The sequence below is a fragment of the Cupressus sempervirens genome, chromosome 1, assembly GCF_028749045.1.
Source record: "Cupressus sempervirens isolate cs-2001-9-10 chromosome 1, ASM2874904v1, whole genome shotgun sequence".
In the NCBI taxonomy this organism is placed as follows: domain Eukaryota; kingdom Viridiplantae; phylum Streptophyta; class Pinopsida; order Cupressales; family Cupressaceae; genus Cupressus; species Cupressus sempervirens.
In genome coordinates, this window is record NC_143118.1 from 432,870,547 (window position 1) to 432,884,645 (window position 14,099).

Consider the following 14,099-nt stretch of genomic DNA (forward strand, 5'->3'; position numbering starts at 1 on the left):
AAAGAACCAAGTTATCCTCTGCTTTGTTTGGATTCTAAAATATGTTTAGCACTGGTCATGTTTATGTCAATCCAAGGTTTACCCGCCTAGGTCCTGTAGAGCCTGAAGAGTAGGAGGAATTGTTACCTTGTTCGTTGGCCCAGGTTCTATTCAAATGCATCAATCATAGAAGTTAGCTACCCTTAGATGTATTTTGTTTCAGCTACCTGGTTATTTAAACATTGTTAAATCAGGAGCCAACATAACTAAAGTCTTCTTATCAATTCATCATGAAAGGATAGTGATAAACTATATGAGGCATTGTTGCACAAATACAAATAATAATAGTAATAATAAAACCAATAGAAACAGAGATAAAATTAAGAACCCTTTTGTAGTATCGATAAGGAAAGTAGCAATATAATAATGACTAGAATATAAACGATATCTGGTCAATAGGAGACTAACGATGACAATAAGATAATGATGGTTTGCTCTCATTATACAAGAGCTGCAAAGAATAGACTAATCATCAACAATCTAACCAATCAATATCAACGATGATCACAGGCACAAAAAGAATATTAAGGGTGGGATGGGAATACAGTAGAAAGATAGCAATCATCATTATAATCATTTTATCAGAGATTAATATTGAAGAATAGTCAGTTCCTAAAGAAAACAAACAATTATTATGGGAATAAGGATTTAAGTTAATAAATTTATAAACTACAATTAAGACAAAAAAAGATTGATATAGCAAAAGGATGCAATCATGAAGGCACATCAGACCTGCCCTTAATTGCAACCTATCAAATCGATTGGCAAGGTATAAAAAGGAAGTTCGTCTCACTCAAATGGATATAGAACATATATTCAGCATTTTTTATTTAAAGGAATCACATTCAGCATTGGACAAATTTATCATCATATTCAAAAATTTGATGTTAAGTATCACCTTCAGCATTGGAGGTTTCATTCAGAATCATTGGCCATTATCTTTCTTTATTGGAAACCTGTAATCATACTGAAAAACTAACGTAAATAACATTAAGTAATCAGATAGTTATGGAAGAAAAATAGATAGGGATCGGCAGGTAAGGAAATAGAGGGTCCTTTCAGAATTTATGTGTGCAGTCAGAAAACATGCCATCAAATTAGCACTGGAAAGAATTAATCATCAGCATTCAATACAGTCAGTCATAATACTATCCAATCAAAATTTAGTATCAAGGAAACTTCCATAGCAACTATAACTAATGTCAGAATAAATATTCAGCAACATAATTATTGCATTACATTCTTAAGACAATTGCAGGAACTCATTGAATAAAGGATATTGCCTATACATACCCTTGGCAGAAAACAAAAGAATAATGTACAAACTGTAGATAAAGAAAGCCCCTTGCAATTTGAAGCATATGATCTTGAGGCCCAAAAGATCTTTATGTAATTACTGTACTAGGTGCAAACACATTCATAGGATCAATTTATTTAAGAATACGTCCAATTACCTATAATTAGAGACAAAGGTTAGTTCCTGATAGTGGAATTTGGAGAATTCAGTCCCATGATCTATAGGACCAGACAAGGGACATTACAATGGTATCAGAGCATAATCCTGAGATCTTGTGAGTAGAATCCTATGCAAACTTATGAGAGAAGAACAAAGAAATTCACAATCAACAACTTAGCCAATGAGATGAGATCTTATATGGAACGGACAAGCCAAACTCTGATAAGTCAAATGGAAAAATCAAACCACGCCCTTCTTCAAGCACTGCAAAATATGGGAAATTCAATCAATGATTTGAAAGGTCATCCTACCCATGCAAAAGCCACCAACTCAAACCACTCAAAAGATAATAATGTATCTTCCATGGCTGGGATACCCCAACCCCCATTCTTACCGAGAGGAGAGATACCAAGAGAAGAAGTTGAAGGAATAGAACAGCCAATCACTAGAATGGAAGACATTGTAAGAGCTTATGCAGCTCTAGAACCTCACATCAAAGAGGTTGTATCTGATGCAGGAGCATCCTGGGTTGCCTTGTTATCCTGCTCATTTTGTTCATTCGGGATGTTGATGCCGAGTTACTGTAGCTCCAGTTTATGCCAAGTGACTCCTCATTCGCCAAGTTACCTAATGTATGCCAACTAACTCTTCATTCACCAAGTTACCCAGTGTATGCCAAATGACTCTTCATGTGCTGAGTTAGCCAGTGTATGCCAAGTGACTCTTCATGTGCCGAGTTAAACAATGTATGCCAAGTGAAACTTCATGTGCTGAGTCACCCAATTTATGCCAAGTGACTCTTCATGTGTCGAGTTACCCAGTGTATGCCAAGTGACTCTTCATGTGCCGAGTTACCCAATGCATGCCAAGTGACTCTTCATGTGCCGAGTTACCCAGTGTGTGCCGAGTGTCAGCATTTGGATGTGATTTCTACGAACCAACTTGCGAGATTTATTTTGATCGCGACATTTATGTTAAGATCTTTTCTTGGGATGCATCCAGACCGTTGTTGGGTCGGCCTTCCTCTTATGTAATGTTCTAGAATAATTTGTAAGCCATTTTAGCAAGTATATATAGAGTGTTTAGGCTTAGCGTTAGGTAAGTTTTTGGGAAGAAGATTAGAGAGCAGAACTGAAAGTGCAAATTTGTAGTTGGATCTTTGAATATGAATGTATTTGTAATTGGCTGTAACCCAAAAGGCCTTACAGCTGGGCATGTATGAAGACATTTTGATGAATCAATAAAAGTATTTCACTCTTCTTCCTCCTTTGGTTGCTGTTCTTTGTGGTTGCTTCCGTTGTGTTAACTCTTGTAGGGTGGTTTGGATAGCTGGGTGAGCCTTTGGCCCTAGTTATTCATCCTTTGCCTGTGTCGGTATCATTTAGAGAATTTTGCAAAGACAAAAGACAAGAGACGCCTGGGAGGCACAATAACAAAGAGCTCAAACACAAAATAAACAAAGTAACACTTCCAAATTTTGATGGGTTGGAGAAAAGCACAACTCACGCATGGTTACAAAAATTGAATAGCTTCTTCACTTTGAGCCCTATGACAAAAGTAGACGCACTTCAGTTTGCAATACTCCATTTAGGAGAAGCACATGAGTGGTGGCTTCATGGGCTTATTTCCCTGGGTCACCAAGAAGTAAACACCTATAGGGAATTGTGCCAAAGACTTATTAGTAGATTTGATGATTAGAACTCCAAATGGTATTTCCAAGAACTAACTCAACTCAAACAAATTGGAACAGTCGAAGAATTCGCCTGCAACTCAAACAGATCAGAACGGTGGAAGAATTCACCTGCAAATTCCAAGGGTTATCAGGGATGGTCCTAGACCTTTCCCAAAAGAGACTCACTCGTATGTTTATAGGACTTAAAGAATCCACCAAAGATTTTGTTAAGCCACTTGAGCCCCAAAGGTTCAGAGAAGCCATTAGAAAGGCAAGGAAGGTTGAATCAAATTCTTCAAAGGAAAGACCTAAGACTTTTACCAGGACAGAACACATGCATAAAGATTCAAAGAAGGATAATGGAGGGAAGAAATGTTATGTATGTAATGAAAGATGGAGTATGGAACATCAATGCCAAGGGAGAGAAGAATTATTGAGGAAGAGTTTATGTTTCAAGTCTAAAGAACTATGGAGACATAATCATCAGTGTAAAAGAGAACAAATAAATAAGACAAAAGAAGCAGATAATAAAGAAACATCCAGTAAGAGATCAAGGCATTATTAGTGAGTGCCAAAATTTAAGACATTCTTAGTGAATGTTAGACCGGTCAAGGCATTCTCTTAGTAAGCACTAAGGTCAAGGATATTTTTAGTGAGTATCAAGATTGACAGCATTCTTAGTGAGTGCCAAGAATCAGAGACATTCTTAGTGAGTGTCAAATTGGGTCAAAATGTTCTTAGTGAATGTCAAGATCTAGGGCATTCTTAGTAAGAGCCAAGGACATTTTTAGTGAGTGTCAGAGATTGAAGGCATTCTTAGTAAGTGTCAAGGACATTCTTATTAAGTGTTAGAGATTTAAGGTATTCTTAGTGAATGCCAAGGACATTCTTAGTGAGCGTCAAGGATTCAAGTGTTCTTAGTAAGTGTCAAGAATCAAGGGCATTCTTAGTGAATGCCAAGGACATTCTTGGTGAGTGTCGAGATTGAGGACATCATATGCTCATTTATCAAGGAGTAAAGTAACTATCCAACAAAGCAGAATGTCGTAGTAAGATGATGACATAGCTTGAAGATGTTCTATAATGACCACATCAAGAAAACTAGCCCCAAAGGTCCTCCTCGGAGAGCTTGGTACTTGATTATGAAACTCTCCCTAAGGATTATTCAACAAAGATCATCATAGAACAAGCGAGGATGGTACTCAACTACATCAAGATAAGTACTATGTTTAAGTTAATCTTAGTAATTTAAATTGAATATTACAATCTCTTTATTTGATAAGTCTATATTCACAAATTGCAGTTCCAGCCTTATGCTGAAATGATCATTCCAAGGTCACTATATTGGATATTGGTGTTATTTGCATTACTTGAGGACAAGCAATTTTGGGAAGGGTGGACTATGATGTCTCCAATTCCATGGTGGACTTTAATAATAAACATTAATTAAACAATAAATTTCTAAAATATTAAAATATATATTAAAAATTAATAATAAAACAATATAATAGCAATATAATTATAATATAATATATTAATCATATTATAACATGATAGAATATACATTTTATAATTAAAAGAGAAATTATAATTATAAATAATAAATATTAATATCGTGAGAATAAACCAACTATTATAAGCAAGACATAAGGAAATCTAAGAAAAATTATTTTTGGACTTACCAAAGTGAGACTATTATTTCTAAGTTCTACTATCATTTGAAATATAAAACTCCGAGACAATATTGGTGGCTAATATATATTTGGTTCGACAGACATATGAAGTAGGGATGACACATTAGGAGATTAATGTTTACCGTATGGATTAATTAAGCAACGCACACAGACAAAGAATACGAACATAAACAACAACCAGCAGAACTTCTATTATTATTCGCATATGCCAACAGTACATTATGCTTTTCTCATATGATATGATAATGATCCGATGATTACAATGCTTCCCGAAGGGGTTATAAATACTTTCCGACGAACCTTCCCGAAGGTATCCGTCGGCTAAGTACATTATACCCGTTACAAACTGTTCACCGTCGGCTACATAACAAGAACTTTCCCGAAGGAACCCGTCGGCCGATACAAAGAACTTTCCCGAAGGAACCCGTCGGCCGATACACAATTTCTACCGACGACATCATCCCCCCCAAAAAGAAAAGTCGTCTCCTGACGACTAGCAAAATTACGAGACAAATCAACAACCAAAATATAATGACTGACCCAACACTGTCACCTTAGCCAATCTGACATCTGACCTTGATAGCCACCTGTGCCGCTTTCTGCCTTCCAATGCCGAGTACACTGAACCAAGTGTCACTGCACTGCCTCCAATTGGATGATCAGCTCCTCCCGAGCTCTCTACACATCCACCAAGACAGCCTCACAGCCAACACCTGCTCTCAGTGCCTCTGATACACAGACACTCCATGCCTGCCGCAGCTCCAAATCTTCTCACTGGTCAGACTCCCACGACTGATATCCGCAACGACTGGGGGTCCAGGGGGCAACGCCCCCGGCGGGGTCGAGGGGCAGCGCCCCTCGCCGCCAAGACCAAATTAGCACTTCAAAACCCACGCAAAAATGCACGGAAGACACCATTTCTGTCATTATTTGCCGATTCTGCACTCTTTCTGGCAACCACGGATGCGTCCTCTTCCCTTTGGCATCATCTGTCACTCATTCTGAACAACTTGATTCTGTCGTCGTTTTTTTTTTTTTTTTTTTGGAAAAGCTCCTGCCATCCTTCTGTGATGAAATCCGTACGGCTTCCAACTTGACACAATCTAGATTCCAATCTACTTAAAATAACCGTTCCGCAATATCCCACCATCTTGAAAAATTCGTACAAAAATTTAATAACAAAGCCGTACCTCACAAATCCATACCAAAACAAATTCGTACGGTGGTTGTTGCCCGCCTGTGAAAAATGCAGAATCCATACAGTATGTCGTATTATTGTTTCAAAATCCGTACATTGCCTATTAAAATCTGTATTGCTCAAGTCTCCAAGAAAAATCCGTACATTGCCTCCAGTTCCCCTCTTCTTGAAGTCCGTACATCACATGCAAGGAGAAACCGTACGGTGACAAATAAGATACCGTACTGCACTTGAAGAAATCCGTACGGGGTAAAAAACCGTACCATGTCTCAAAATCCCGTATTTAGAAACCGTACAGTGCTTTTTTTAAAACTGTACATCACTTGAAGAAATCCGTACGGTGTAAAAAACCGTACCATGTCTCAAAAAATCCCATACGGTGCTTTTTAAAGCCGTACTTTACTTAAAGAAAATCGTACGGTGCATTTAAAACCGTACCACACCTCAACAAAACCGTACTCTTCTTTCTGGAAATCCGTACGGTGCATTGCAAAAAACCGTACAACGCCCCCCCCCCCCTTTTTTTTTTTTTTTTTTTTTTTTTTTCTTTTCTTTCCAAGTTTTTTATTTTTTTTATTTATTTTTTTTATTTTTTATTTATTTTTTTTTTTTATTTTTTTTATTATTTTTTTTTGAAAATCTCACTTCTGGAACAATATTTACATATATACAGTACTTACAGTCTTCTCTCAGTTATTCGTCCATGGGGGTGCGTTACTTCTTTCATTGCAGACATTCAACTTCGACCTCTTCACTACATCGAATATTTCCTTTCGGTCTAGCATCCACTGTTTTATTGCTCCGTTATTGCTTACTTTCTGCATTTGGTACGGCCCGACCCAATTAATTTTGAACTTGCCTGGTTTGATCTCATTCTGATCGTCGTACAACACCCACTGTCCGAGTGGAAACCTGCTACGCTTGTTCTGTGGCATCTCCATATCGCCCAGTTTGTTCCCGAAGTCCCGTACCATGGACTTTGTCAACTGCCCCTTCTGTCCGTCAATAACACTTTCACTCCGTACTGCTGCAACTTTTATTAGACCCTTTCGCTTTGTTTCCTGTGCAGACCATATCGTGTGCCTTCCTTGCTGCCAGTACCTTTCTGTTATATTTGTGGTTCGACATAATACTTTCTTCCTGCGCAATCGTACAGTAGAATCTTTCCTTCTTTTCGGTTTGTACTGTATGTTATGTCCTTCAGCTTCAGTCATATCCGCGTTTTCTTCTTCGACTTCTTTATGTTGCTTCAAACATTCATTTCTTCCTTCGGCTTCTCCATGTTCCTTCAGACACTCATTTCTTCCTTCGGCTTCTCCATGTTCCTTCAGACACTCATTTCTTCCTTCGGCTTCTCCATGTTCCTTCAGACATTCATTTCCTTCGTCGGCTTCTCTGTGTTCCTTCGGACATTCATTTCCTCCTTTCTTACCTTCGTCGATCTTTAGCATATTACAACTTGGAAAGAGCTCATAATCCTCTATCTGCCAGTGGTAAAGACCATTTACTGAATCCAGATCATCATCTCCTTCCAATCGTAGGACTCCCTCCTGATCGGGTTCCATACTCTGCCTCCTCTTATCATCTTCTCCTTCGGAATCCGACGATAGAGCTTCTTCTCCAACCATCTGAGTGTGTAGATCAATGACATACTTTCGGCCTTTGCTTTCGAGTGATAAAGTATTTTTCTTCCAATCGTGCTTTGCCTTGGCTTGTATCAGCCACCCCCGGCCCAGAATGGCATCATATCCTCTCCGCTTCAGTGGGATCACGACAAAGTCCAATAGGAACGGTTGTGTTCCAATCGTCACTGGTTGTGCTGTCAGGACTCCCAATGGCTTGATTCCATGTTGATCGGCCGTTAGCAGCTGGAATGTAGGCGGCCATAATGTCGGCTGTCCTAACTTTTTCCAAATGTCTTCAGGCAACACATTGACACCGGACCCTCCGTCCACAATTGTTTCCGTCAATACAGTCCCGAGAATTCCCATTTCGACGACTGCTGGATGGCGTCCGGATGAGAGGGCTAACAACATTGGATCTTCTGCACTTGCGCCACTTTCCTTCTCCTTTTTGTGTACTGTACTTGCTCCACTTTCTTGCTTCCTTCCATGTTCTCCTGGTAGTTGAGCAGCGGGAACAATGTTTGTGAGTGTCGATCGGAGCTGAGGCATAGTGAGCAACAGATCACTTATCCTGACAGGTATCTCGGCTTGCAAAATTTGCCGGACAATGTTCTGTTCTGCGCAGTTCCGTACGGAAGTACTCGGCGTGTCCTTCAGGTGTGTCGTTTCTGCCTGTGTTGCTTTCTGGATTTCTGCCCTTGCTTCCTCCAGTCTCCTCTTTTCTTCTGCTGGGTCAGGATAAAGCTTTGCTTGCTTCCGAGTGATGGCCAGAACTTCTTCCTCCTCTGGTCCTACAGTAATCAGATTTACTCCGGACTTTGGGCACTTGGTATCATCATGATCACCAGGTCCACACCAGCGGCATAGTAACTTCGGTGTATTTGGTGTTGTGCACTCCCGGGCGAAGTGACCCCACAGATTGCATGCGCGGCATTGAACAATTGGCCGACCATTTGCATCGTACTGAATGCGACTCCTTCCTCCATTGTTGCTGTTGCCAGCATTGTTGTTAGTGCTGTTGTTGTTTGGACCGCGCCGGTTGTTTCTATATCCGCCGGATGTGGCACCTTCCGTACTGGTGTTCCCATTCCCTCCGGACGGAGAGGCCTCCTGTGTCAGGAACACCTGCTGTGGTGTTCTTGTTTTCAAATTGAAAGGGCAGTCCTTTATTGAGTGTCCCATAATCTGGCAGATCTCGCAAAATTGCTCTTTTGGGCACGATCCCTTCGTATGGCCTTCTTTCTTACATTCCGTACACCATAAGTCATTACCCTTAGGTTCCTTGTTCATGTTCTTGAATTCCTTCATCATCCGAAGCATGTCTTTCTGAAGGGCACGAACCTTCTTGTTGCTTCCTTCGTCATCGCTGCTATCATTTCCGGAGGATGCATCGTCATCTGAATCGGACGAGCTGGTTTTCTTCTGCTTCTTTGTCTTCTGATCACTTTCGAGGTTCATTGCTCGGTTGTAAGCTTCATTGTATGTGGATGGCGGCACGATCTTTATCTTTTTCCGCAGCTTCGGGTGAAGGCCTTCAATGAACCATCGTTTCTGTAACCCGTCAGCTGGTTTATTCTCCATCTTACTGATTAAGTCCTTCAACCTCCTGGCAAAGACCCGTACAGTTTCATTCTTCTTTTGCTTGGTATTGAATATCTCTGCGACAATTTCGTTGTCATCCCGCAAAAGTTGAAATTCTGCGATGAACTCCTTCTTAATGTTATCCCAACTATTCAATTTCTGTGGATCGGCATCAGTAAACCAATCAATAGCAACACCGCGTAGGGTTGCGGGAAATTGTCGGATCCATTCGTTTGTATCTGTGATGCCATTCGCCCTCCAGATCGTTTCACATGTTTTACAATGCCGAATGGGATCAGCTGCTTCATCACCATCAAATTTAGGCAATTTTTCCTTCGGACCTGCCATTATTACTGTATGTCGAGGGTTTTGTTGTGTACCTGCGCTGTTTTGCACTCCCGCGCTGTTCTGAGCACCCGCGCTGTTGTGAACACCCGCGCTGTTCTGGACACCCGCGCTGTTTTGCACACCCGCGCTGTTTTCTGCGTCCGCGCTGTTTTCTGCTTCCGCGCTGTTTTCAACACCCGCGTTGTTTTCAACACCTGCGCTGTTTTCTGCTTCCGCGCTACTTTCAACACCCGCGCTGTTTTCTGCTTCCGCGTTGTTTTGGGAAGAAGAGGGTTTGTCAACCGTAGCTGTCCGTTCCGGAAGTATATCTCGGACGAAGAGGTCACTCCACGCTCATGCTCCTTCTGCACTCCGAGCCGTGCGAGTCGATCTGCTTCCGTCAGGATTCTCTTCCCGTGGCGTATGCAGGTTCAGAAACTCCTCCCTCGCTTCTTCCACCAAATCAAGCCGTTGTCGAGTCTCTTTCGACAATCCTTCCGCACTTTTGCTTCCGTCGGAAATCTTCTGAAACCTCCTTCGACGCTCTATCTGCTGAGCCAAAATTAAATTTTCCTGCGCAACACGTATGTCATCTTTTTCCTTGAGCCTACTCTTGTCTTTGTTCAACTGATTCGGCATTTAATTCATCTCCGCCTGCCTGCGTGCCAGATCCATCGGGCAACGGCGCCAAATGTTTACCGTATGGATTAATTAAGCAACGCACACAGACAAAGAATACGAACATAAACAGCAACCAGCAGAACTTCTATTATTATTCGCATATGCCAACAGTACATTATGCTTTTCTCATATGATATGATAATGATCCGATGATTACAATGCTTCCCGAAGGGGTTATAAATACTTTCCGACGAACCTTCCCGAAGGTATCCGTCGGCTAAGTACATTATACCCATTACAAACTGTTCACCGTCGGCTACATAACAAGAACTTTCCCGAAGGAACCCGTCGGCCGATACAAAGAACTTTCCCGAAGGAACCCGTCGGCTGATACACAATTTCTACCGACGACAATTAATATAACTCACTGATAATATATTAGGAAACGAATTCACCAAAGTATAGAGGATTGTATTGAACTACAGTCTTCTTATCAATTCATTATTAAGGGATAGTGATAAACTATATGAGGCATCGCTGCACAGATACAGATAATAACAGTAATAATAAAACCAATAAAAACAGAGATTAAATTAAGAACCATTTTGTAGTATCAATAAGGAAAGCAGCAATATAATGTTGACATGAATATAAACGATGTTTGGTCTACGAGAGCAACGATGGCAATAGGATAATGATGGTCTGTTCTCATTATCAAACTTCAGAGAAGGAGAGACAAGTTAACCAAAACTTTGCAACTGACTAGTTCCGCTGCTGACTCAGGAGGGTGACTGCATGGGTCCCATAGACTACTTTAGTCTCGTGGACGTCATTAAAATCTATCATATCATATCATATCATTATACAAGAGCTGCAACGAATAGACTGATCATCAACAATTTGACCAATCAGTATCAACAATGACAGGCACGAACAGAATATTAAGGGTGGGACGGGAATAAAGTAGAAAGATAGTGATCATCATTATAATCATTTTATCGGAAATTAATATTGAAGAATAGTCGGTTCCTAAACAAAACAAACAATTATTACGGGACTATGGATTTAAGTTAATAAATGTATAAACAGCAATTAAGACACGAAAAATGTGATATAGCAAAAGGATGTGTTCAGTAAGGGACATCAGAGCGGCCCTTACATGCAACCTATCAAATCGATTGGCAAGATATTAAAAGGAAGTTGGTCTTTCTCAACTGGATATAGAACATATATTCAGCATTTTTTATATAAACGGATCGCATTCAACGTTGGACAAATTTATCATCATATTCAGAAATTTGATGTTAATTATCGCACTCAGCATTGGAGGTTTCATTCAGCATCATTGGCCATTATCTTTCTTTATTGGAAACCTGTAATCGTACTGACAGACTAACATAAATAACATTAAGTAATCAGACAGTTTCAGAAGAAAAATAGAGAGGGATCAGCAGATAAGGATATAAGGATCCTTTCAGAATGTATATATGCAGTCAGGAAAAGTACCATCCGGACAGTGTAGGAAAGAAATAATCATCAGCATTCAATATAGTCAGTCATAATATCATCCAATCAAAATTTAGTATCAAGGAAACTTCCATAGCAACTATAACTAATGTCAGAATAAATATTCAGCAACATAACTCCTGCATTACATTCTTAAGACAATTGCAGGAATTCAGTGAATAAAGGATATCGACTATACATACCCCTGGCAGAAAACAAAAGAATAATGTACAAACTGCAAATAAAGAAAGCCCCATTCAATTTGAAGCATATGATCTTAAGGCCCACAAGTTCTTTACGTAATTATTGTACTAGGTGCAAATGCATTCATAGGATCAATTTTTTAAGAATACATCCGATTACCTAAATCAGAGATAGTAGTTCCTAATAGTGGAATTTGGAGAATTTTGTAATTCCCTGATTTAGCAGGTTCTTGGAGTTTGGATTTGTCAGCTCATCAGCGCAACCCCCGTGAGTTGACGTTTGGTTTTGGGGGTCTTTGATATGGATTTGCTATTTTTGGACTTACTATTTTTAGTAACTCACTTTTGGCCAGTTACCTATTTCGGTTAAGGCAGTTTTGACATTGTTGGTTACTTATCATTTTGCTTTTAGGCTCAGGGCGTATTGATTCGGTGAAGTCATATTTATTGCAATTATATTGAGACTTAATGATTATTTAATACATTGGTGATTAAGTATGGTGTTTTATATTATAAGGTAATTGGACTTTATATAAAGCAATGTTTAAGTGAGAAGTGTCAAGGTGAAGCCAGGATGCACAAAGTCTTATAAATATGACTTCATTTTGAAGAGAAAATCATTTTGAATATTTATTAATCTTTCATCTTGAGCATTTGCCTATCTCCTGTTGTGTTGACAGTGTCTGGGAGATCATTCTTTATCACTCGAAGAAACTGAAGGAAATTGGTGAGAAGTATTGTGAATCTTATGCTACCCTACAAATTGCCCGGGGATCACAACCTGTGCATTGCTTGCAGACAATTAAATATTGGGAGGTCAGCGGATTTGATATTCAGACGCCAATTGGTCAGGTAATTCCATCAAATCTGCATTTGAAGGTGAGATAGCATAACAGTTGGACCTGCAGTTTGTTCCTGAGCAATTCTGATCACGGTTTGGTAGTGAGGGCAACATAGGGCCTGCATGAACATATTGGACCAGCACTTGAGTTGCGAATTGCCTTCAAGGGGCTTGGTGATTGAGTTAACCCTCGCGGTAAGGAGAGTTAGCCAACAAAGACACGGCTTCCACATCCCACAATCACATGGACAATGTTTGAACTTTGTTTGATCTCAAACATCAAAGAATCTGCCTGCAAGAATTAATAGGGGCTGAATCAGTTTTGGCATTGAGCGCTAGAACTGGAGTTGGCTGGCACTGGAAGTTGGTGCCACAATTAATACAACCGGCAATTCTTGCAGTGGCTTACGAAATTAGGTTCCATTATTGTTTGAACTCTGTTACATCCCAAATTTTGCACTAAAATTTTAAACTAATTATAGCCATTGTTATAACATGTGAAAATGAATTAATTAATTATAGCCGTTATTCATTCCTTCATGATCATGTGAAATTGAATTAGTTAATTATAGCCGTTGTTCATTCCTTCATGATCATGTGAAATTGAGTTAGTTAATTATAGCCGTTGTATCAATTTAATTATCATATGAAAGTGAGTTAATTAATTATAGCCATTGTATCAATCTATTCATGATCGTATGAAATTGAGTTAGTTAATTATAGACGTTGTACATATATGACGAGCATGTAAAGTTAATTATTCTAATATTGATGAAATCCCTAAAGGTTACTCGATGATTTTGAATTAGCAATTTATAAATTTTGAATTGATGTCTTGGAGAGAATGTCATTGGAAGGGGATGGTCAAATGGTTCAATCATCAAAATCAACAAGTTTGACCTAAAACTATTCTGACAAGGTTACTAGGACTTGGGAACATATTTCATGGTGGAACCGCATGAGTTATAAAGTAAAACATTATAATAAAACAACATTAAGTTCTTACCTTTAAGAATTATTAAATATTAATATTATTTAAATACTATTTTACATTCTCAAATATGATCATATGCAAATAATAATAAAATGACACCATTACTTTAAAAATATTAATCCAATGATGCCACCTTATCACTACGTACATATAAGAATAGTTGAGAAAATAAAACAATAATAAAATAATATTAATTTTAAAAAAAAAAAAACCTTTCATCTTTTTTTTTCCTCATTTTTCCCTCCTTTCTTTCTTTTTCTTTTAAGCCGATTGGAATAGCTTTCGAATATAATCTTGTAACTGAAGGTAGCCATAAGGTTTGGTTCATTCTATATTATGGAC

At 39.1% G+C, this 14,099-nt stretch overlaps 1 protein-coding gene across 5 annotated transcripts in view; it reads right to left on the reverse strand.

Moving 5' to 3' along the window:
* LOC149578130 (vacuolar acid trehalase) overlaps nucleotides 1-14,099 on the reverse strand; it is a 303,065-nt gene that overhangs the window by 246,459 nt on the left and 42,507 nt on the right. The gene's annotated exons all lie outside the window — the stretch shown is intronic.